General features: G+C 28.6%; 1 protein-coding gene across 2 annotated transcripts in view; it reads right to left on the minus strand.

Moving 5' to 3' along the window:
• Positions 1–23,334, minus strand: part of LOC142327829 (regucalcin-like) — a 98,001-nt gene that overhangs the window by 50,936 nt on the left and 23,731 nt on the right. The window contains exon 2 of one of the 2 annotated variants that reach the window (XM_075371167.1): positions 21,050–21,091. The exons of the other annotated variant lie outside the window; for it this stretch is intronic. The gene's annotated coding sequence lies outside the window, so the exon portion shown is untranslated. The remainder of the gene's footprint in view (positions 1–21,049; positions 21,092–23,334) is intronic. 2 annotated transcript variants of the gene reach the window in all.

Raw genomic sequence — 23,334 nt, forward strand, 5'->3', positions numbered from 1 at the left:
AACAAAGTACAAAATGAGAACTATTGATAATATATTTTTTTAAAAAAAAAGGTTATCAAAATCATGTTTATTAAAACAAAAATCTATAAATAAATAATAACAAACATTATCTTAAAAAATAATTATAATTTGATAACTAATTAATAAAATAAATAAAGTTTAATGAAATAACAATACGAGTATAATTATAATTATTTTTATTAATAATAAGTAATAAATTTGAAATCTATTTATAAAATTTTCAACAAATATTTAAACATTTATTAAAGATTATTGGTTTGATTTATGAATATTACATGTAATGTTAAAATAAAATAAAATAAAAACCACAAAGGGAAAAACATTGAATTTCACGTCGAATAAATGATTAACATATAAATATATCACAAACTTTCTCATTGCTTTCTACAATATTTATTTAACAAGCAACTGACCTTGGTTTAAAAAAAAACCTTCAAATGAACTAGATTCAAAAAGCTATATAAATTGCAATTTTTAATTTTATTAATTACTTTTAATTTAATAACTGATAATAAAAATAATCCAATGTTGTTGACCAAGCGATTCGAGGTCTCAGTGATACCTTATTCGTAATGGCAATTCACATTTATTTGTATATATATATATATATATATATATATATATATATATACATCAAGTGAAACTTCTTATTTGGTAAATAGATTTTTAAGAAATTTATTAAAATATCTCCTTGAAGTTTAAAAAAATCCTTTTAATGGGAGGGAGGAAAGTGGAAGAAAAGAAAACTGTTCGTATTGAAAACTGGTGATTTAACTCTTTCACCAATATTTTTATTCTCATTTATATTACAAAAAGTAATTCATAAAAACAAAAGCCAGGTCGAAAATGGTCCCAAGGAAGATTTTTCGATTTATAATTTATTTAAAGGTTTTAACAGTAAGAAGAAAAAATTACTTCAACCACTGAATTGTATTATTTCATGATGAAAGTCATGGCGAACTGAATTACTCAGTATTTTTCAATATATCAGATTTAATATGATTTTTTGAAGGAAAACGAATGATCTAATAAAAAAAGAAATAATGCTTCCAATATATTATTAAAATTTTTATCTTCCCGTCTAGATAAAGCTATAGCAGAGTTATAGCTCTAGAAGGGAAAGTACTGTAATCGGTCCAATTTGGACATATGCGGTTTTCATCGGATCTTGATGTTTTGACACCTAAGGAACCCAAAAAACCGGATGGAAATTTTCCGGATGTTAATGTTCGTATGTATGTGTGTGTTTGGTGTTGGCCTCTAAATCACCTTATATCTACAGAACTACTTAATCGATTTTGACCAACCTTGGTCAAATTACTTCTATATGTCGGGCACTGATGCCATTAAATTTTCAATTTAAAAGGTCAAGGGATTGAGGCTGTAGAGCAAGGTCACCCTCAGTATCTCGAGATTTCGCCTAATTAAGGTAATATTTTCCTTAGGCACATTTGTTAACAATTAAAAAATAACAATATTTACAAAAAAAGTTTTCCAAAATCATACCCCACTCCAAAAAATGCTGTTTGTAGTCGTCTGCTATGTTGTAACATCACAGGTGAGCGGTAGAACTGAATAAATGAATAATATTTAAAGTGTAAAAAAGTTAACTCGTTCTGTCTGGGTCTCGAATTCGATCGCCCGGTTGACTCGGTACCTGGTGTGTTAAACCTCGCGGCTACACCAGTATACCGACTGTAGAAGCGAAATTTGTTCTACGTAAGTTGTGAAATTACATTAGTTTAGTTAGTGCCGACCGTCGCCGCTAGTATCGCCACACTCGCGCGAATTAAACACGGTATGCGCGCGTACTTTAGTTATAATCATTGAATTAATGAAAAAATATTATATTTAAATAAAATGATAAATACAGGGTTATCATAAAAGAATTGTGCGGTTTCAGTAATTCATAGGAAGATTGTAGGGAAATTTCTAGATATTATAGTGGTATCCCTGAAAGCCTCCAACCCAAAAGTTTGTTTATCAGCAGTTGTAACCACAACGTCAGTTCTTGTATTGTTGTTGCGGTGAGTTTAGTGAGTTACTATGTTCTCGGATAAAGACAAAGCAAAGTTGTTTTATTGATGGCTGAATTAAAATCCGTAATTTTAGTTCAACGTGCGTTTCGACGTGAATTCGAAAGAGATCCGCCACACAAAAATAACATAACACGTTGGTTCAAACGATTCGAAGAAACCGGATCGGTTAAGAAACAGAAATCAACCGGCAGACCAAGTGTACCAGACGAAACGGTTGAACTAATTAGACAATCGGACATTAGAAGTCCTGGGAAGTCCATCCCCCGTCGAAGCGTCGAATTGGGTATTCCAAAATCAACAGTTCACAAAGTTTTACATAAAAAACTGAAATTACACGCTTATAAAATCCAGATACTACAGGAATTGAAACCCGATGATGGTGTAAAACGTTACAATTTCGTTGTTGAAATGTCGGACAGAATAAGTGAAAACAAATCATTTTTAGATGATATAATTTTTACAGATGAAGCTATTCCATGTGAATGGATGTGTTAACAGACACAATTCACGAATATGGGGCTCTGAAAACCCACAGGCAATTATTGAGAAACAACGCGATTCGCCTAAAGTTAATGTTTGGTGTGGTGGGATGAAAAATCGTATAATAGGGCCTTTCTTCTTTGCTGAAAAAACAATTAATGGAGTTGTATATCTTGACATGTTAACCGATTATTGCTTTCCTCAGCTGGATGAACTCGAAAACATTCATCGACTTCATTTCCAACAAGATGGTGCTACCCCGCACTTCAATGCATCGGTCACGAACGTTTTGAACGAAAAATTTGGAAATCGATGGATAGGCCGGCAAGGACCCGTACTTTGGCCTCCAAGGAGTCCAGACCTGACACCTTGCGATTTTTTCTTGTGGGGGTACATCAAAAGCGTTGTTTATACACAAAAAATTCGCGACCTAAACCGCTTAAAAAACAGGATTAATGAAGCAATGACAACCATTAACGAAGAAATGTTAACTAATGTTTGGAGAGAAGTTTGTCGAGCGACTAAGGGCGCACATATTGAAATTTATTAATTATGTAAAAAAATGTTTGAGACGACAAATTTGAAAAATAAAAAAAACATAAACTGTAAGTAATTCTGTTTTAATTTAAACCATGTTCAAAACCGCACCATTCTTTTATGATAACCCTGTATTTTAAATTAAGTTGTGTGTGTACGTCTCTATAAGCCGTGCATCAGAAACAATTCTGTTGTCAGCTTTTTTTTTAATGTTTTCAAATTTTATTTAAGTGCGTTTCCATAGAGTAAAAGATAAAAGCAGTTTCTTCAGCAGATTTCTCCGTTTGAAGAAAAAAATTATATATTTTTACGAAAATTGTTTCAAATCTCTTACATTTCCATTTAAAACCTTTTGTAAAATTAATCCTTATTAGTAGAACAAAAAAATATTATTAATAAAAATGAGAATGTTTAGATCTAATCGAAAAAATACTACATCCTAAGTCTAATCAGTTTGTCCATGAAAAAATTAAAAACTATCCAAACTCTTAAAAAAAAGAAAAAACTGAAGTTTGGAAAACAAAAAAATTGTAATCTAACTTATTTAATTTTTGAAAAAAATATTTACAATATCGGTATACTAATTTTTCCAACTTCCTGTTAGTCTTTTTAAATAAGATATTTTAACAAAACCGTATTAATTAGTGTAAAAAAAAAAAGATCTAAATGTAATAACTCAAATTGTATAGCCCACAAATTATGAAATGAAACCTTGCACAGCACTCAGGAAGTTTTGGGGTTTATTAATAGACAATACCGTAAATTATATTATAATCCGGTTCAAACACAAACAAAATTGCATGTTATTTAGCCATGTTGAATATACACGTAATTCTTTAAATATAAACAAATGAAGGCCTTGTACAAAAAAAGAAACAATAAAAAAATACGTAATTTAAAATGTAGGGTAAGTTAGTTTATAACCTCAATCTGTAAAATATAAAAAATAAAAATTGTAACTCTTTTGTTATAATTACATAATACTTCAAAGTTCCAGCTATTTTGTAAATATTTAGCCAAAAAATACAGTATAATTTTCATTTTATACAAAATTAAAATTAAATTAAATTATTTCTAATATCATAATGATAAATTATACAAAAGCCTACAAAATACAATTTATAAATAAATACGAATTATCTCCCACAATATTTAGTATTGTAAATTGACTAACTCATTATTACCCACAAGAACAGTAAGGTAGTGTTTACGTCACATCAAAACTAGTAAAACCACTTTCACTATTTTAAATAAACTTACAAAAAATAAATATATAGATTACGTGGAGTAACATGTGTTATTCTAGAACAGTAAACCTACTTTCTGTATTTTATTTTGATTGCAATAAGTTTGTTACGTAGTAACATATTACAATATTGTAATAAATTACACAATTTTACAAGAACAATTTAAAATTAACCGAATAAGTTGTATTAAAATTTTCCGATAATAATGTAATTTTACTGAACTGTATATATAAAATATATATGTATGTGTGTGTGAGCGCATGTTGTGCGCGGGCGCTAGCTTGCATATATGTTTGAAGGAAACTGAATAAAAGAGAGATAAATGCTGTATGGTTTCATAAATATAAAATCCATGTAAAGTAGTTAAAAGTTTATAATTTATTCCTTAATTGACATAATCGTTAAAAGTGAAGTTAATATAGCTGCTATAAAAGTTTATTTTCTATTCTCTAAATATGGACTTTGATATTACTACGCATTGATATTATAACTTTATAAGTATCAGAACTGCTATTTCTTATTTATATTATTAATTTTCCAAGAAAAAAACTAGAGGAATATATTCTGAAAATACTTCCGTCAAAAGTTGATTAACCCTTTTTATGCACACCTATTCTTGATTTGAATTTTTTTTAAAGTTTAGTATGACATTTTTCACGATGTAAAATTTCTTGTAGCATGTATTTGAGATGAATAACTCAATACATCATTCATCCGTAATGTGATTCACCCACTTTGTGTAAAAGATATACTGATCTCTTGAGAGATTATGGATGGGATGATATCCACTACCTATGGGTATAGAATAATTTTATTTGAATTGTACTAGAATTCTTTCACAGAAGTCAGTTTCCGATGCTTTTGTATTTGTTGATATCTAGCCGGTACAATCATAGCTTATAATGTTGAAGAAGAAAAGAGAGAACTGAAAATACAGCAAGGTCACAAACAGATTTCGTAATCCCCTCAAATTTACTAACTCGGTATAACCCACTGAAATATAGAAATACTGGAATGGGCACTGCCTATGTCCAACGGGAGCGGAAAACGAACGTGAGACAGATAGATTTAGAGGTGTAGTTTTCATTGTCGCACCGTGCAGCGCATGCGCATTGTACTTAACATGTCCCTTCAGAAAGTGATTCCATAAAACTTAATTGTATTGTTCACGATTTTAATAATTTTTATTTTTATCACATAATTCTATTTAATTAATAGAAAAATTTCAATGGTTATGAATATTAAATAAATGTTGAGTTAATCATTGTATCATATAAATGTTTTCATAAAAACTTTCTACAAAAACTTGAATTATGAAAGATAACTTGTGATTTGTGATGAGAGAGATCGTCACAAACCTTTTGAACGGACTGTAGACAAAGAGAGGTATACATCTAAATCAGCTATCTTTGTTGGCACGGATTTCTAACGCTAGTGCCCATTCCAGTATTTCTTTATTTCAGTGGTATAACCGTAACCCACATCTTTAACTATGTGATCATTTTCCATTGACCACTCCTTGTACCTGCGTAAAAAGGCGCTATAATATTTTAAACTACTGTACTTCATTGGATAGCGATTAATTTCATTTTGCTGCTTCATATAAATAGATCGCCCCATATCACAACCAACCATTTTGGATAGTACTTTTCAGTGTACTTTGGTGAGTTTTGACTTAACCCTACTAGATCTATACAAAAGATGTAGGGATCTTTAAAGGTCGGTGATATTTGTTTGTTTTAGTAGCTTGGAGGGGGGTCTCCTATAGTCTATTTTAAATCAGATGATTAAAAAGCCCAACCTGGAGTTAAATTCTTCCCAGTGAAGTTCAATATAAAATAAATTTTTATATTCCTGTCTAGTTCATTCCTGAAAATTCCTGTCTAGTTCATTCTTTTTTACGTAATGAGAAGATAAGTAGATTAAAAAGCATAAACAAACTCAATCTGAGAACCGAAATTTTTCATTTTTCTTGAAGATTTAAAAAGATATTTTTTATGTTTAAAAAAAAATGTAAAACATAAAAAAGGGGAATTTGAAAAATTTACAGACAAGCACAAAGTTTTATATACCGTAAAGTGCAAATAACTTTAATTATAAATACCTGTTTAGAAATCGTGATATATATATACATATACCAGTATGTTAAATTAAGTAATAATTATCCTATCACTATCTGTAACACGAATAAAATACAGTGACATACAAATTCGCGCGCGCGCGCACTCTACAAAATCATATTAATGTTTTTTTTTTTAAATGAGTGAAAAGCGAACAAGTTGTGTCATTTGTTTTTTAACTTATTGACGGAAAAAGATTTTATAGACTATTTAAATTTACTGTAATTCATCACTGTTATAACCAAAAATATAAGACAAAGAAAAACTTACCAAAATCTTGTTTTATTAATGGTCTCTTAGAAATAAAGTTCGTAATGATTGCATTGGCAAGGTAGACATAACATTTTAAATATTTTTGAAATTAAATTTTACTGTAATTAATACGGGCATATTTTATATTTGTAATGGATGTGAAACAAATGCAACCAAAAAATCAAGAAACCCACTTAAAAAACTTACCATATTTGGTAAAAAAGGAGGAAATTTGAATAATAAAATTTTAATAAGTTAAATCAACTGCACTACACGACAAGCGAATTTTATCTTTTGTTTTATAAACTAATCTACTACAATTTAAACTTATTGTTTAATTGAAATAAATTCAACTTTGTTTTATTGGATTTTATATAAATATGTATAATTAACGTGTAGTTACTAATAAGGCAACTAACAACTGTTTATTTATTATTATTATTGCTGCGGGAGCCATAACTGTTTTCAGCCGACTCATGGCGAATATCGGCGGATCGAAGGCCAGCAGACAGCGACTGCTAATTTCCACGATCCATTCCGTCTTGCAATACAAGGTCGGAAGGGTGGGCCGAAGCATTAAGATTCGAAAGAAACTGGAAGCGACTCGCAAGGCCGCGGTGCGTTGCATATGTGCGAGCCGCTTCCAGTATCGAACGGTTTCCGAGCCTGCAGTACTGGTGACCGCCGGTGTCATACCCATTACTGTTTTGGCAAGGAAGCGTCAGGCGACCTACAGGATGCGAAGGGCAGGCAAAGACCGGGAAAACATCGCCAAAGAGGAACGGACTCGCACGTTTCTCGCATGACTTGGAATCTTGAGACCAGAGGACGATGGACTACAAGGCTTATCCTTCTGGTCAGACCGTGGACGGAGCGGCGGCATGGAGAGGCGGAGTACAACGTTGACTCAGTTTTTAACGGGTCACGGGTACTTCCGTGCTTATGTCATAGGTAAAGCGCTGTCCTCCGACTGCCTTTATTGCTCCGGTGTAGGGGACGACGCCGAGCACATTTTTCAAATGTGCTCGGCGGCAGATCGAGGGACACTAGAGGCAGATCTCGGATTACTCAGCCCCCACAACGTGGTTGCGATGATGCTCCGTAACCTGAGCACCTGGGAGATTGTGGCCCGATTCTTCGGCAGCATTCTCAGGACCAAGAAGGGTGATCTGGATAGTCCTGAAAATTAGGTAGCGGTCTTCTCCGGCTAGGATAGGAGGACTCGGCCTGAAGCAATGTGTAAAACAGTTTCGGGTCGAGTCATGGTAGAAAGGGGGTTGGTTTTAGTCGTAGTCTGTTGATGGTGACTGAATAATACCATCAGGGGGAACACGAAACTCCGTGCGGTAATGCATGTCCACCTCCCCCCCAAAAAAATTGTTATTACTACAGATATAATTTAAGTAATAAACATGTAAGAAATATTTAAAGAACGTAAAATTGATTACAAAAACACAACTTGTATCAACTGTATAATAGGATAATTAATGACAATTTTACCTAATTAATTTACTTTATGATAATTTTACCTTTTAAAACTGTATGTTAAGTTACAGCAAGCTAGAAAATTATTAACAATGACACTTTTTTCATGTACATGATTACGTTACGTCTAAACCTTACATATATATATTTTTATTAGGTATTTTTCAATAAAATAATTTAAGATTTTATTTGATCATTAAAGAAAAAAATGCTCGGTAGTAATTAAATTGTTATATAAAATTAATAAAAGTCGCATTAAAAACTATTTGGATTTGTAAAGAAATAAGCAGAATTCATTCCACCTTATTAATTTCTAAAAAATAAATATTTAATTTTACAATTTGTTTCGAAACTTAGTTACTTAGGAAGTATAAATAAAAAATATGTAAAAAAATTTCTTTATTCTTAACAAACTCACTCCAAACTAAAAAAACTTCTTTTTAAATTTAACAATTTTTTTTAAAAATTAATTCCAAAGTTATTATCAGACAAACAATTTCATAATGATAACCTATTATTTGAACCTTGCTTTTCAGGTTTTATAAAAAAATAAAATAAAAATAATTGTTGAAACTGATTTATTACTTTAAAATAAAGGATATATAAATGTAGTAAAACAAGTTTTAGTACAAGTACGATAAAAAAAAAAAAAAAACTGTATAATAACGACTGGTATATCAAAATATATTCCATATTTGGTGAATATTCACCTCTTGTGGATGCAAGGTTTAAGATAGAATACACATCCGTATCTTTTTTCTTGTTTTATGATACTTAACTTATTAACACGTTTTATACTTAATTATCCTTTAAATTACTATTATTTATAAATGTACAAATCAAAAGGAAATTTGTAAAAATTCGTATATAAACCAAGTGATAAAAAAACTCTAAAAAATGTTACATGCTATATAATAAAAATTTAATGTTAAAATAATACAAAACTGACCTAAGTAGTAGAATCTTATGTGCTAGTATAATAATGCAAGCGATTTTTGTTTTACTAAAGTTTCACTGTTTACGTATTTATATAAATCATATTAATTAAACTGGATATCTCAAGGAAATCTAGCTAAACTTAAGTTTTATATTATTTTTTGCAGATTTATTTATATTTAAAACAACTAATTAAGTTTACGCATTATGAATTAAAAATATTTAAAAAATGTTTAAATTTAAACTATCAAAACAACAGATTATTTAATAGAATAAGATAATTTAATAAATAGTACATTTTATATGCGCAGGCAAGAACGTGCATCTTGCAAAAAAAATGAAGTTTTAAATTATACCTATAATTTACAATACAAATTTATTCAACAGTAATAATTCTAAAATTTATGCCAATTAATAAAATATTTTCAATAAACGTGTAAAAATTCAAAAAAATCTGATGTGGACACCACATGACTTCCTTGTTCGCTTATTAAATTACATATACACATTTAGAAAAAATGAAAATCACATAAAATTTTATTTCATTAATAACTGTTGATATTTTTTTATATTTTTTTTTATTGTTATTATTGAATTATTATTTATCGTAAAACTTTTTTTCAATCAAAGGTTTATAATTATTAATAAATCATTATACTTAAATTAAAAAAAAGTTAAAAAAAGAAGATGAGGTCTGATTCAAACCGATGTGTCTTCCCCTTACAAGATCCAAATATTTCATTAATTAAAATTTTATTTGGTTATAACTCTGGAACCAATGAAAATAAGTAACACTTATGAGAAAATAAGAAAAAATCTTATTTTTTGCATTTTGGGTTTGTTTGGACACTTTTTGTCCAGTCGATTGCAATCAAAATGGGAGGTGCACAACAAGATGTTACAACAGTCCTAAATCCAAAATTTTAACATCCTAGGACTAGCCGTTATTTAGTTATGGGATATACGTACTTATATGGGATATACAGATACGTACGTACAAACGTCACGCCGGAACTAGTCAAAATGGATTCAGAGATGGTCAAAATGGATATTTCCGTTGAAATCTGAAAATCTAAATTTTTCGTGATCACAATACTTCCTCAACGATACCTTCCTTTACGTACAAGGAAGTAAAAATTAATAAAAAAAGTTATAATAAATAAATGATAAGGAAATTTGGAGTAAAAAAAAAGAAGTTAAAATAAATATTATTAAATTCATATTTAAAATTTATACCTAGATTAATAAATAAATATTATAATTCTCGTTGTCATGAACTTACATATATACATACTAAAAGCGTGTTGAACATCAAATCTGTAAATTCTATTCCTTAAAAGTACTCAGTTTACAGTTATTATTACGAGAATTGTTGTTACAGAAAAAGTATAAAAAAATTCAGTTCTTATGAATCTCATTCAACCATAAATCCTAATTTTAATTATTAAATTTACTCGTACGTAATTATATCGCAATACGAGAAATATTAAACGTTGCACTTCAAGTCTTTGAGAACACTCTGATGTAGATTCATGTCGTCTACGATCATAAATTCTAATAGCCCAAAAAGTTCTTACTATCAGTGAGTGACCTCGCCGATCTAGGCATTATGAAAATATTAATACCAAATTTAAAGTCGAATTTATGCAATAATGTATATGACTTAGCCTGATGAAACTTCTTTGTTCAAGATATAAAAATCTACAGAAAACTACTTTACAGATGAGGATGAGTTCTCGCAGGTTGCCGAAGGAAGCGGCAAAATACTTGGGTGTGGCTCTGTAGGTCAAGGGGTTTTTCACTTCATGTGCAGCATTGACCATGAAGGATGTACTCGGCATTGCTGAGGCTAATGGCCAATGTCGGGGGTCCTAGAATATTCAAGAGCAGAATGCTGGCGTCTACCGTGGTACCGATGATATTATATGCGGCACCGGTATGGTGGGAGGTCTTTGGAGTGATGAGAAATGCCCGGAGATTGAGTGGCATATTAGGAGGCTGGCGATAAGGGTGGCGCAGCTCTACCGGGCGGTATCATTGGATGCCTCGCTGGTGTGGCTGGTATGCTGCCGTTGGACCTGCTGGCCAAAGAGAGAAGAGATAGAGCCACAGATGATAGAGAAGAGGCGAGGGTCTGGCCGACTGGCAGGAGAGGAGGTGGAGTGCGAAGGAGATGCACTGGACACTTCTCCGGCACCTTGATCCCGAAGGTGGCTACCTGGGTCAATAGACTGCATGCAGAGGTGGACTTCTGGACGGCTCAGTGGTTGTAGAGTCATGGGTCATTCGGGTCTACCTCTGTAGGATCGGAAAGAGATGTACAGAACTGTGCTAGTATGTGATGATGTGATACGGTGGAGCACACCTTCTTTGTGTACCCCAGATGGAGGCAGGAGATATCACGCGACAATTTGAACTCGCGGGGTGGAGTCATGCGGTTGATGCTCTCTTCCGGTGAGGGATGGACTGCGTCTGCCCAGTGGTTTAAAAGGGTGCTACAGCAGAAACTAATGGAGGAAGACCGTGTGGCGGACAACGGAGATGTCGGTTGAGGACAACGATGGGCTCCAGCCTTCGGGGGCAGGTGGCGGGGGTGCCTAGCTATTGTCGTCGCCGGTGGCTCCCGCGGGACGCGTTCCTACTCTCTGAGACCGGCATAGCTATAGTGTAAATTCGGTGCTGTAAATATCGTAAATATTGTTAGTTGTAAATATCGATTGTAAATAATGACTGAATGTGTTATGTAAATCCTCTATAGGATTGGAAACAGGAGCATAGATCTTGCCAGTACTGCGATGACGTGGATATGACGTGGTAAAGTGCGCCTTCTTTGTGTGCCCCAGAGGATGGCAGGAGATACTATGTGGTGATTGAACTCACCTGGGAGAAGTCATGTGGTTGATGCTCTCTCCCAGTGAGGGATGGACTGCGTGTGCCTGGTATTTTATAAGGTTGCTACAGCAGAAAATAATGGAGGAGAACTGTGAGGAGGCAAAGGAGCGATCAGTTGAGGATGGCAATGGGCGCCAGCCTTAAGGGCCAAGTGGCAGGGGTGCTTCAGGATTGTCATCACCAATGGCTCCCGCAGGACGCGTTCCTGTTGTCTGAGGCCGGTTTAGCTGTAGTGTAAATTCTGAGCTGTATATATTATTAATTGTAATATTTTGTGTAAACAGAGTCTGAATGTGTTATGTAAATATTGGTGTGAATGAGAAGTGTGCCTGTGACGTGGGTGGTGCTGATGTTACGTCTTTACATCAATTCCAGCTCCACCTTGCATGAGGGAGTGGGTTTTTAGTGGGTCCCATCGCATAGGCAGTGAACCTTACACATCCAGTATGTGCGAGCTGCTGGGTGTTTGGTTCAGGCAAATTTTCCCAATTACTATGGAAAAAAAAGGGAGCCATCAGATTAGTTAATGACATTAAATTGCAGTAAATCACAATCACATAACTGACTGAAGAAATCGATATTGACATAGACTAATGATCAATATAGATAATAACATAAATTTATTAATAGAAGTTTTACATTATTTATTTATACATTTTTTTTTTTACTTATGTTTTACATAATAGTTAGATTGGTGAGGTTTGAATTGTGGTAAACAGTCCGAGGTTCTTAAGAAAGCTATTGTTAAAATTTTGTAATGATTAGTTTAATAATTTTTGCAGTTTTTGGGAACAAACGAAAAAAATAATCTCTTTATGTAGTAGGGAGATGAGATGTTAAGGAATTAATTAAAAATAAATATAAACACAAATTAAAATGTATACTGTACATAAAGAAATATGTTAAAAGCATTGAAAACAATTATTTTCTATTAAAAATATATTATTAATGAAACAATTTCATTGTGGATAGTCGGAAGTGAAAAATACAGTTAAATAAAAAACATAATTATAAATTTAATATATCATCAGAAATATGATAGATAACCTATTCTCCAGTTAGAAAAAAGGTGAACTGCTTCACAAGATCAGGAGAAAAGGTGAAAAGACCTTTAACAGAAGACATTTTTAAAGTAAAATTCTATGTAGCAATAAAATAAAACTAAAAATTAATAATAATAAAAGTAAAAATAAAGCCAATAGAAATTAAGTAATTTTTGTTTCGATTTTCCTTTAAATCTCAACTTTTAGAAGTTTGTTTAGAATTAAAAACAAAAAGAAAGTACAAACAATATACTTAATTTATAAATATATTTTTGATTACTGCTTTATAAAGAAAAAAAAATTATCCATTTAATCAGTTAATATTGTTTATCCTATATTTTCTAAAATTTAATTTGATTTATTGGAGAAAAGCATAATTTGAAAGAAAAAATACAGTAAAACAAACAAAATGAAATTAGACAGCAAAGAGGATAATGAGGAAATGTATATTAAGGTAGATAAACAAAATATACCAGGTATTAAAGAATTTCTTTTTATGTACAAAGTAAAATTGTAAAGGATGAATGAAGTAATATAGAGTTAAAAACAAACTGGTATATGAATGAAAAAAATTCATAGAAAAGAAGTCTGATAGTATACATTTAAGAATTAGAACTTTCTTACATCAAATTTCAGAAATTTCATCAGATTTTCTAAAAAAATATTTTTGTGGTGTACAACAATTTTTGATAAGGAAAATATGTAAAAATGAGAAAAACAGAATTATAGCCTTAGAAATGTGGTTTTCAAGAAGGATTTTGAAAGTTAGGTGATTTGATAAAGTTCAAAATAACGAGATGTTAAAATGAACAGGAGTGGATTGTCATTTTGTAAAAAAGCAGGTTAGTGTGGAAGTGAATGTATTAGATATCTAGATTTAGTTAATTTGGTGAAAGAGAAACATTTTGAAAGTAAAATCTGTAGAAGAATACAAAGTTTGGAATTTATAAAACAGATAACTGAGGATGTAGGATGTCAAACTAATTAATCAATTTGATATCCTACTACTAAGATTAACTATTATTATTGATAGAAAGGAATACAGAACACCACCAAAGCAGTAAAATGACTGATGACTCACCCTTAAAAGAGAATTAATCCGTTTTTAAATAATTTAGGTACAATAAAATGGAAAAAGTCACTATATACTCAATTTTCATAATTAAAACGAATTATTTTGATAACTATTTTTATATAAATCAGTACATTCATTCTACAAATACAGATGCCCAAATACATCAAACAATAGAAAAAATAAATATCATCCAGACCCATTACTCTATCTGAATTTATCAGTTAAGGGCAGTATTCATAAATATATATTTTTTCTCTATTTAGGTCATTTTTGGATAGAGTGAACAACTTTACTTTTACTTAAAATATCTTTTAAACTTTACTTTTACATGAAATATCTTCATGAATAAAATTTAATAGAATAAATAGAGCAAGACCAATTATAGAACAATTTTATTAATATTTCATGATCACACAATAATAATTTTGTTATCAATCTCAACAATAGAAGCAACTATCATAACAATAATATTAAAATATAAAATAATATATTAACAGAAAGACAAATAATAGAAACAATCTGAACCACAACCCAGCAATCACTTTCATTGCAATCACATTGATTAAAATTTTATACATACGAGTAATAGAAGAAATCATCAATCCATCAGTTGGTATTAAACAACTGGACATAAATGATACTGATCCTATGAATACTCTTAAACTGTTTACTCCAGTAATTTTTCATTTTTGTTGTAAATGATGCTGTTTTCTCTCCTGAGATCATACCAAGTTCTTGTTATGTTATTTTGTTAGTTCTTGAGACCCACTGAAATTCTCAATTTTGTCTTGATATGTGTTCTGGTCTTGAGTTTCTTCATCGGTGAGATTTATTTCTTGTACATCTTTGCACATATTGTCAATCCATCTGTTTTAATATTAAGTTTTGATATACATAAGGATACATTTTGTGAATTGGATCTTGTGTTATCTGATAATATCGATAAGTTTTTCACAGTGCATGAAGAGTTCCTTGCTGAATCAGATTTTGTAGTTATTATTGTTTATCCTTGGGCAAAGGATGGTTTCCCAGGAAAATATAGAAATAAACTTCATAAATCTTTATTTATATAATTCTAAATACTTCATTTTAATTTTTAATACATAATTTCATATTTGTTAAACTAAAATTTTTGATCACCACAAAATCTGTGGAGGAGGAATTTTATCAATAATTTTACATTAGCTTGAGTTAATTGATTCTATTCAATTAGGAATCAAAATCAGAAGGTTATCCCTCTGGATTTTTATTTATTTATCCCTCTCTTATTCTATAAAAAATAATACATCGAAATATTAGTTTTACTTGTACATAGTAAGTGAAGATGGTTTATTTGTGATTCCAAAATGGTAACAATGATATTTAGATGAAACAGGTATTAAATGATTCATTTTAGTTTTAAAATATGATAATAAAAAAATACAAGATGAGAGAGGTGTAAGCTATTTTTCCAACCTATAAAACCAATAAAGTATGCCAAATATGATGTAAAAAGAAGACAATAAAAAATTTAAAAAAAAAACAATATAAAACATAATCTGAATTTTCAATAAATTTATCTTACCAGAATGCTCTGCCATCATTTTCTACAACTTAAGTGCAAATGATTAAAATAGATTTTAGAAAGAGAATAATAGTGGAACAAATTAAAGAGTTATGACTTAGTAGTGGAACAAATTAAAAGTTATGACTTAGTAGTGTAAAAGGTTGATTAACTTCTACCAGTTTATTTAAAATATAATTAATAGCTCATTTAATTAATAAATCGGATAGAATAGACGATTAATTTTATTTATAAGGAAAAAATAATTATATTTTCCTTATAAAATTAAAAAAAAAACAAAATTAATTCCTATTATTGATTTGCAAAGAATTTTTTTTCTTATAATTTAATTTGATTCTTATTTATAAGGAAAACTTCACCACAAAAAAAAAAAAAAACATTAACAAAATAATTAGTTATGAAACGATACTAAATTTAGTTAAATGTAAGATTTCATAAGGACAAAAATAATTTATTCATAAACGAGTTAATTAACTATTTAATCATTTAACATTAATAACTAATAACTGTTTTAAATATTAGTATAAAAGTAATTAATTATTTTAATCCGATATAAATATAATTATTTTGGTACTAAAATAATTTATTAAATAAAACTTCCATACAAACATTTACGAGAGTTAAAAATAGAAGAATATTACAAAAAACAAAAGAATTGAAATAAATATTTTTATTTTTTAAATAAAAAAAATCATATATTCAATTATAGGATAGGAGTTTGGATTATGAACGAAATAAAAGTAAGAACTAATGAACTAAGTACAAACTAAAAAGATATTATTAGTTAAAATGCTGGTATTCTTTAAAAGATATTAAGATCCAGAATTTTAACTCCAAGGTAAAAATTTGAATGCACAATAAATGAAATGAAAAATAATGAGTCTTTCAACGGAACTAAAATAAATAACTTGTAAATGATGAATTGTGTATTACTATATTCTAATTACAGCTTAATAATAGATGATAACTACAGGATTTGTTATCTTGCTATACGGAATATACAGAAAACCGCTTAGATAATAATAAAATAATTATAATAAGGCAAAATCTGTTTATTGATGGTATTATGACTAATGATCAGGCGGTGTTGAATTGATTGAAGTTGGTAATGAAATGTTTTTCCAGAAAAAATAAAGTGTAACTTCCATTCCTTTTGTAAATTTCTGCTTAAAAATAGAAGAAAAACTATTTTTAAATGCCTCAGCTAAAAATAATTATAGTAAAAAACTTTTGTGTGAAAATCAAATGACTGAAACATAATTATTATTATTTTTTTTTTAATATATAATATAAATGTAATCATGATTACTTTATTTCATTCATAAAGAAAAATAAATAAAATATTACATGGTATAGCTGAAATGATATAAGTTGGCTGGTCATGACTGTAATAAACTGTCGATAACTCCTGCTTCAGTTAGTGCTGTATATTATAAAATACAATGATAAACACCACACATAATGAAATTACACATCATTACCTTTTTCATTCCTTTAATTATGTTATATATGTTATTGGTCAGCTAATGTATTCAGTATGAAATTTATACCTCTTTGCTAAAATATTTTTTATAAATCTATGCAGTTTAATTTTTTTGTGTTGTATCATCCACCCTTATTATTCCTACTATACACAGCTGCTCTGAAAGCCAAGTTGTAGAGAACGTAAGCTATACTCTTCTATGGTCAATGGTTCAATATCCTCATATTGTTACTGTATCACAATGTAATTATTTCCTTTTTTATTATATTTATATTATGATCTTGGACATGCTTTTGTATTATTCTACAGAAAAATATGTATAAATTGATAAAAACAATCTGTAAAAATCATCCCCCTAAAAACACATTCCAGGAATCAAACCCAAAACCAACTGGCTTACAATCCAACATGCTACCTTTGAGAAACAGCATGGGACCGTTAATATTATCTTAACATTTAAATTTAAATAAGCATTTACAGGATAAAAATGCTAATTACTTTTATTTTTGTATTTTAATCATATTTTTAAAGCGTTTTTTTTTTTTAATCATGACGATAAGATGCTTGGTCAAAAACAGAAATCTAAAGAATGCAAAAAAATTGTTATTTAAGAGTCTAATTAAGAAATACAAAAAAGGTACATTTTCAGATTCCATGTCTAAGAATTGGTAATCTTTATCACTTGGAATGTGGCTGTAATGTATTTCTTTTTGTTATTTATTCTAAACAGTAGCCTATAAATCAGTATTATACTTGTAAAATTTCTGTTCGAGATACAATTAACAATGTAAAAATTTTCTATTTTTATTCCATGGTTTTTATCACCATATTTTAATTTTTTATAAATTTTTACCTTTCCCGTCTAGTGCTATCTATAGCGCTAGACGGGAAAGGTAAAAATTAATAATTATAAATAATTGAATATTCTGTATGATAATTTATAATGGAGTAAAAAATTATGTCAAGAGATCAGAGTTACTTAAACCCTCAAAATAAAACAATTTTTTAAATAATAATAATAGTGTGTGTGGGCGCGCGGGTGCTCTTGCGCGCGCTCATTGAATCTATAATGAACCTTGTATGTAATGTGTATTCACAAATTTCTTATACCCATACGTACATTCAACAAGGTGAAGCAAATATGATTTATCAATGCGTTATTAATGCAGTTTACTATAAAAATAAAAGAAAGATTTATGTATTATGTTTCATTAAAGCAACCACAACGATTAGTTACAACAAGTATTTCCCCCACGCGTATAACATTAAATTGTAAGAAAATACAATAGCGTAAATAAAATTCGTCCAACCTTCAACTTCGTAATAATACGTAGGTTTAAAATTCAACCCAAAAGTCACCGTCCTTAACCGACATATGCACCGGTTTTAGTTAGTTCAAGAATGTTAAATAAATCGACCGTAAATATTAACTGGACGGATCGTTTATTTAAATTATATAATGTTAAGGTACCCTCTGAACTGCTGGCCAATGGAATGGCTATAACTTCTTTTTTTTAACTGATATAAATCCTGAACTTTTTGTATTAAAATTAGAAAATTGATTAAAACACTAAAAAAATTTCCTAAAATAAAAGAGAAATTTTTATTTTGAAAATTTAATTTGATATAAAAGTTGATAAAAAATTTTCATGGAAAACATATTTTTTTTACTTACATCTCAAATAAATTAAAAATTGTTTTGTTTTTTTTTAGTAAGAGTAACATTTCCCATCTAATTTAAATAGCTCTTTAAGAAATATAGTAAAAATTTTAAAACGCAATAAAAACATTTACATAAAATAAATTTACGTAAATAAGAACAGAAAACGTAAACTTACCCTAATGTATTCGTACATATGCTTGACCTTGAAAAGAATAATAAAAAAGAAATTCGTCCAAAAATTAAAACAGGTTAGGATTATACGTAAGCAGTACGTGTTATAAAAAAGAAGAATTATATTAAGTAAATAATAAACAACTGGTTACTACTGTAGCCTAATAATAGCCACTTCAAATTATAGTTATATATATTTTATATATAATTAAATGTACAGCAATGAAATCCGTATTTCATAGACTTTTATTTGATATTCCGCTTGATAAAATTGCGTCAACCGTACTAAACTTTTACTTTCTTCTAATTGACATTTATCCTGTGCCATTTAGATAAATAAGAAAAATATTTAAACTAATTAAAAAACAAACTAGTTTATCCTCTGTGCACTAGTGTTACTATCATTACTTCCTATCATAGACAGGTAAATAGTAATGTCTTCAGAAAAGTAACAGCGTATACTTTTATGAAAGTTCATAATGTTTGACAAATTAATAAAACTTCGATGAACTCATTAAGAATTAATTATACGCTTTTTATTTGTTTTATCTTAAGATAATAAATAAATGTACGCCAGAATATTAGACGGAAGCCATTTTATTTAAATAAAATAAGACTGAGAGAAAATTAAATATCTTCAGTTTTATATACACTAAAATATTTATGATTTACTAAGGTTTAAAAGCTACGGTATAGAATTAACAATAAATAAAAAATTCGCAGGCAAAAATATATATTTTTAAAATCAATTTTTATTAATTTATTTTAAATATTTTAATATTAACACCTCAGATATGATACTCACATGGAATATTTTAACGAGATAGATGAAATGATGTAATTATACGTGAAAAAATGTTAGATCTTGCCGAGAATCAACCTGAAGATGTGCAAACCACTGCAGCTAATTTACCAATTATTTGTGAAAATCATAAAAAAATACTTTTTAAGTATTGCTGATTACTCAATTACATTCGCAGTTTTTTATTTATGATAAGGATAAAAAATGAAAGATGTAAAGTATGAAAAATGGCAAGCCTGATTGAGATTTGATCTCGGAACCATCTAGATGAAAAAAAAAATGCTCTACCAATCTGTCACAAAGACATATTGGTATATATCCAGAATATATTTCATTATTGATTGATCCAGATATTCAATCAATAATGAAAATATATTTAAAAATTAATATAATTAATCTGATGGCAAAAAATATTGAAAAAACTAAAAAAAAAAGGCGACAACAAAGTTATACGGCAACGCCAGGCTTTCCTGGTGTAGGTTATTTATTGCTATATAGTGGAAAAGTAATGATAGGCCTACGTTAAAAAACTTTTAAAAATCCAGAAAATCGATATTTTTTACTTTTTCTGCTCCTCCACCCCTAAAATCAACTCCTAAGGAAATTCTTTGATTTGTCTACATTTACTATGTGAAATGGAAGAAACTAAAGAGACTTTCACTGAAAAATATACAATCAATAAAACGTTACCTAAGATTTTTTAGGGATGAGGTGAATTATAATTAAATTTTATTGTAATATTGTTATTAAAAGTTTAAGTAGGTTAAAAAAAATTTATAAGAAAAAAAAAAAAAATCGATATTTTTAATCTTTGATTGCCTCCCTCACTCCAAGTATTGCCTCTAAAGAATTTTTTGAGACATTTGCGCTACTACTATGCTTAGAAAAACATAAAAGAAAGATTCGGTTAAAAAAACATGCAATAAATAAAAAGACAGCTTTTTTCAATTTTTGGAGAATTTGGGGGGACAATATTTTTTTTTTAATGGGAAGATAATCATGTATGCATGTACTGAGCTTAATATACTCGTAAAGTCGGATTATGCTTGCAAAATTTTGAGAAAACTGACCTAGAAATATTATCTTCTCCACTCCTTGGAGATATTGAGGTCAAACTTCACCAAAAAATTGCCTTGTATACACAAGTCTCTGTGCTAAACTTCATCAAAATCAGTTTATCTAATCAAAGGTTATTAAGTTTTAAACACGCATACATACATACGTAAGAACATTACTCACCCCAATTTTTTTGCTTTTTGGGGCTCCTGGGTCATGAAATGTCTAGAAATGAAAAACCATTAAATAGAAATAAGTAAATTATAAATAAATAATTATAATTAGAAATAAATTTAATAGAAATAGATAAAACCATTACCCATTTTTTAACTGTTTACCATATTTTCCTTCTTCAGCATAGTTCTAGAGCTATGATACCAGGAAAGTAAATATATATATATATATATTTATATATATATTATACATTTTTCAAATCATTAAATTTTGATTCATAAGCCGTTACCAAATTAAAATAAAAAAAAATAATAACAACCTACTAAACCCTTAATTTGGCCAAACCAAAAGTTGTTTTTGATATTAGTTCTATTTATAAAAAATTACTATTTTTTATTTAAAATATTTATGGGTTTACAAACTGGCTTTATGAAAAAATCAGTTTCCCAGAAATACAAATGTAAGAAATCTGCATTTTGATAAAAATAAGAAAAGTAATGCTCAGAAATGATATAAAGAGAATACTATGAAGAATGAGTGATCTTTGAAATTTACATTTTTTTTTAAACTGCATCTTGATAAAAAGAAAAATCTAGCAAGAAATATTTCATAAACAGATTGCTCATCTGTAGTGCTTTAATGCAACTGAATTTTTTAATTGATGATTGGTGACTACTTATGTTTAACTGATATAAAATTTTATTGGAATACAGAAATATATAATACTTTTTACCTTAACTTTTCTGAATTTTCTATTGAATAACAACAAGCTAATTATTTTTTATTATGACAATCCAATATTACTCAAGGATCAGGATAAAAATAATTCGTAAAATCTATCAATCTAATCTACTAGACATCGTAATTTTTCATTCAAAAAAATTTTATTTAAGTTATCTAGAAAACTTATAACAGGACTACCAGAAAAGATCTTAAAAAAGTAAAAATGCATTATTGAAATTGTTTAATTTGGTTAAATAAGAGCTGAACATAAGTTCAACTCTTATGTATAAACATAAAACTTTTATGTATAAACATAAAAAGAAAAATTAACTAATTTCTAAAAACAGGGACCTCCCTGTTTTTAGAAATTAGTTAAAAATAAATTACGGAAAATTATATAATATTTCAATTTCCTTCATTACTTCTTTGTTGATTAAAACACAAACCTCATTAAATATTAATGAAACTAACAGTGTTATTGAAAATGAATGTACAATATAAAATTTAGATAAATGATAAGGTTTGTTGAAAAGCTTTAAAATATTTTTATAATAATCCTTCAGTAAAATTCCTATTTATTAATCACTTAAAATTATTTTGATAAGAAAATAATGATACATTTATATTTAAAGTAATGTTATAATAAATTATCTCTGTTAAATAATAAAAAATAAATTAGTTAATAGTGTATATTCATAAGAATTTAAATAGCCTATAAATTAAAAATACATTGCTAAGTTTTACAATTAGTTACTGTTGCAAACAATTATCCCCTTCCTGAGTAAATACATACAACAAAAAAAGGTAAAAAAGACCGTCATTTGAATTAACTTAACTACCAACTATATTTTGATTCAAACTAAATGATAATAAAGAATGTAATTAACATACGTAATGTTTGTTAAAATTAAGACAAATTAATATTTTTATTACAAAAAAAAAGAAAAGATAATTATACACTCAACAAAATATGAGCCGCATTTTTAAAATTAAATTACCTAGTTTGGTAAATTAATAAAAAGTAAGATTAATAAAATTTAATAATAAAAAAAAAAGAAACCGATTGTAAATAACATAGATAAATCTTTCCAGTTTTGGTATAAAATTACAATAAAAAAGAAATCCACAAACTACTGACGATGACCTTTAAATAATTTCAGGTATTACATATATATATAAAGAGAAAGAGAGGGAAAAAGAGAGAGAGACTTACATTTATATAAAAATAGGTTGCACACGATTGAAAGACATACATGAATACTTACTTACACCCACATATATGCACAAGTTAATGTTGAAGGAGAATGAAGTGAAAACAGCTTCTTAACTCAAGGTTAAATGAAAACAAACTCTTTGATGTCCTAATGTTACTTTTCTATTTTTAAATAAATAATTTATTTATAACTACTAATTTAATGTTTTATCTTAATTTAACAAAATCCAGTTAATTCAACAAAGAAATTAATTGTTAGTTATCCAAATATAGAATTAATTATGAAAATAAAATATCAAACCAGATAGCCAAAATTAAAAAAAAAAAAATAAATATAAAAACTTATTAAAAATTACAT

The sequence above is a fragment of the Lycorma delicatula genome, chromosome 7, assembly GCF_047948215.1.
Source record: "Lycorma delicatula isolate Av1 chromosome 7, ASM4794821v1, whole genome shotgun sequence".
Classification (NCBI taxonomy): domain Eukaryota; kingdom Metazoa; phylum Arthropoda; class Insecta; order Hemiptera; family Fulgoridae; genus Lycorma; species Lycorma delicatula.